This window comes from Citrus clementina, unplaced genomic scaffold, assembly GCF_000493195.1.
Source record: "Citrus clementina cultivar Clemenules unplaced genomic scaffold, Citrus_clementina_v1.0 scaffold_9, whole genome shotgun sequence".
Lineage (NCBI taxonomy): Eukaryota > Viridiplantae > Streptophyta > Magnoliopsida > Sapindales > Rutaceae > Citrus > Citrus x clementina.
In genome coordinates, this window is record NW_006261964.1 from 15,797,360 (window position 1) to 15,801,037 (window position 3,678).

At 38.1% G+C, this 3,678-nt stretch overlaps 1 non-coding gene across 1 annotated transcript; it reads right to left on the minus strand.

The window, feature by feature from the left end:
* Positions 1–2,053: 2,053 nt before the first annotated feature.
* Positions 2,054–2,157, minus strand: LOC112101608. The gene has a single exon (XR_002907634.1). It is a non-coding gene; the product is annotated as a small nucleolar RNA R71 (small nucleolar RNA).
* Between the last annotated feature and the right edge of the window lie 1,521 nt (positions 2,158–3,678).

Below are 3,678 nucleotides of genomic sequence, written 5' to 3' on the forward strand. Positions count from 1 at the left end.
TCAGGACGGTCGAAAACCTTAGGAGGAGCATAAAAGGAAAAATAGCACTATTCACATGTACGGTACTATTCACGTGTACGGTACTGTATACGTTACTGTTCACGACACTGTTCACATAGACGGATGATGACGTGGCATTGACCGATGATGTGGCATTGACTGATGAGGTGTCACGATCCTGTTGGACTAAAATTCTTATGTACTGTTGATGGTGACGTGGCAGCATATCAGTGGACGAAAAATCTCGCGTACGGTGCATGCATCACACAGGATTATTTTCAACCAAACCGCGTTACTGTTCATCCGGGTCAAACCGCGTTACTGTTCAAAGTCGGGTCAAACCGTGTTACTGTTCATCCGCGTGGTCAAACGTGGACTGTTGACTGATGACGTGGCGCAATCCTGAGCGTCCAAACTGTTTTTAATCCGATGGCCATGATTTACTCCATGTATCTATAAAAAGGGGGCCTCCCCCCCTAATTTGATATCTCTGAATCCATTTTTGGGATCCATTTTCTGTAATTCCCTCTCCATCTTGTATTTTCTTCGTATTTTAATAAATTCCCATTTTGCCCCTAGTTCAACTATGAGTGGCTAATTTACTTTCAAGCTTGGGTTGAAGGTGAAGTCTCAACATGTGTCATGGGCTTAATTTGGTAAATTTATTTTCTCTTCCCCTCTAATTTTTGTGGATGTTTTGACTTCTCGTCGACAAATAATAATAGTCTTGTCTAGATACCGCCTTGGTTACACCGGCTCTCTAGTATAAGGTTATTATTATTTGGCACAATAAGCCCTTAGCACCATATTGATTAGAGCGTGGTTCATGAGGTGTGGATTCCCCCCTCATGATTTAATTGGCATTAATACGGATTATTTAGCCCATGATGCATGTTGATACGGATCCAGATACCCAAGTATGTCATTTCAATAGAATTCTCTTCAATTTCTTCTCGCCATTTCAATACCAATTTTAGAATTTATTCTCGTCATTTTAATTTAAGTTGTAGCATATTTCAAATCATTTCCACCATAATTCCAACCACCCATTTACAAAATTAATTCTATATATAATTAAAATCCACCTCCTCGTGGGATCGACACTCGTCACCATAAATCTATACTACAATAGATTCGTGCGCTTGCGAGTACATTAAAATTTGCACAACAAGTTTTTGGCGCCGTTGCCGGGGAGGTAAGTAATTTTAATTCATAGAATTAATTTTTGTGAATAATTTCTTTTATTTGTTTTCTTGTATTTTTTTTCTTATTAAAAAAAAAAAAAAGAAGAGAGTAAATCTACATTTAAAGGTTAGTATTTCTTTTCTTTTTCTCTTCTTTAAAATTCTGTAATTTAATTTTCAATTTATTTTTTCTTTGTAATTTTTGTTTATTTTATTAATTTAATTTTTAGTTAATTTCACGTATTTGTTTTTGTGTAATTTTATAGTAAGGTTGTAATAGCGCAATAAGGTTAGTATCATAATTTCTCCCTTATCTTTATTTTTTATTTGTTTTGTTCCCATCTTTATTTTTTGTTTTGTTTGCATCTTTATTTTTATTTTATTTGTTTTGTATGCATGGTCGTAGGTCATTATTACCTAATCTTGAACCTATAGACCTTGAATTAGAAAAAACACTTCGCACACACAAACACGTTAAAAATAAAATGGATTTACAAGCACCACAGGAGAGGCCATTTAAGGACTATTTTAGTCCCTTAGCTAATTTGAGCACGTCATGCATAAGATACCCAAATGTAGCTGCTAGGAGCTTTGAACTAAAACCTAGTGTGCTAAATTGTCTCCCCACATTCTATGGCTTAGAAAATGAGGACCCATATAATCATCTGAATGATTTTCATGCCATTTGTCAAACATTTAAATATGAGAATTTTTCAGACGATGATGTTAAACTCAGATTATTCCCATTTTCTTTAAAAGATAGAGCTCGTTCATGGTTAAATACTTTACCTGCTAATAGCATTTCATCATGGGAACAAATGGTAACTAAATTTTTGAATAAATATTTCCCAGTGCATAAAACCAATGCTATTCGCAGGGAAATCTCGGAGTTTACCCAGAAAGATGACGAGCAATTTTTCGAAACATGGGAGCGATTCAATGGGCTACTCTTGAAGTGTCCACATCATGGGTACGAGAAATGGCACCAATGCCAATACTTTTTGGAAGGATTATTGCCGAATGTGCAAGAATGGCTAATGGCAACGAGTGGAGGAGAGCTAATGTCAAAAAGTGCATCAGAAATTTGGGAATTCTTCCAGCGACAAGCGGATAATTCCCAACAACGGAGTCGATCACTCAGGAATACTAGACGAATTAAGGGAGTAAATGAGGTTCAAATTGGCGAGTCAACTTCGGGAATCAAAGAAGTCAAGGAGATGGTTGAAGGTCTTGCTCGACAAATAGCATCATTATCGACTGCTAAATCAACAGAGCCACATGACCATGACTCATACTCAGATCAAGCCAATGCCATAGGTGTAATGAGAAAGCCATCAAATTACAACCCATACTCCAACACATATAACCCTGGATGGAGAGACCACCCCAATTTTTCATGGTCTCAAGGATTCCAACAGAATGGACCAATAGCTCCAGCTCCACCAATTCCACAAAATCCTCAAGCCTCTCAGCCACCATTTAGACCATACAATCAGAACCAGAACCACTCTCAACCTAGACCATGGGAGGATGCATTCCAAAATTTTAGGAATGTTACTCACTCCACGATTGAGCAACAGAACCGCACTATTGATGGACTACGAAATGAGTTGAGAGCGGGCTTCAACTCACAAGCCCAATCAGTTTCAAGCCTTGAGAAGATGGTGGGACAACTTGCTTCTTCAGTTCAGACCTTGGCAATGACTGTTGAGAAAGGTAAGTTTCCAAGTCAACCAGTGCCTAATCCTAAAGGAGTACATGAAGCAAGTACCAGTTCACCACAACAGCATGGAGAGGTCAAAGCAGTAATGACCTTGCGAAAAGGAAAAGAAGTCGACAACAAGGTGGAGATGCCAGTGACAAAAGAAAATCAAATTGTACCTGTGAATGTTGAGGACTCATCACCGGAGGAAAAAGAAGAAACCAACCCACGAGAATATGTTCCGAAAGCTCCATTTCCTCAGAGGTTAGCGAAAGGAAAGAAGGGAAAATCCACAGGTGAGATTCTTGAAATCTTCAAACAGGTAAGTGTTAACATCCCTTTGCTTGATGCTATTAAACAAGTTCCATCTTATGCCAAGTTTCTTAAGACCTTTGTACTAAAAAGAGAAATATGCATGTCCAAAAGAAGGCATTTTTAACAGAAAACGTTAGTTCTATACTCCAACATAAAATTCCTTTAAAATGCAAAGACCCAGGCTCCCCCACTATCTCATGTAGTATAGGGAACCACACAATTGAGAATGCTTTGTTGGATTTAGGAGCTAGTGTAAATCTGTTACCTTATTCAGTGTTTATGAAACTTGGACTGGGAGAATTACACCCAACTCCAGTGGTGTTACAACTTGCAGATCGGTCCACAAAAATACCTCGTGGTATTGTGGAGGACGTGCTTATCCAGGTAGACAAGTTTTATTTTCCTGTTGATTTCATTGTAATTGACACTCAACCAATACAGGATTCAAGGAAGCACATCCCCATTATTCTAGGCCGA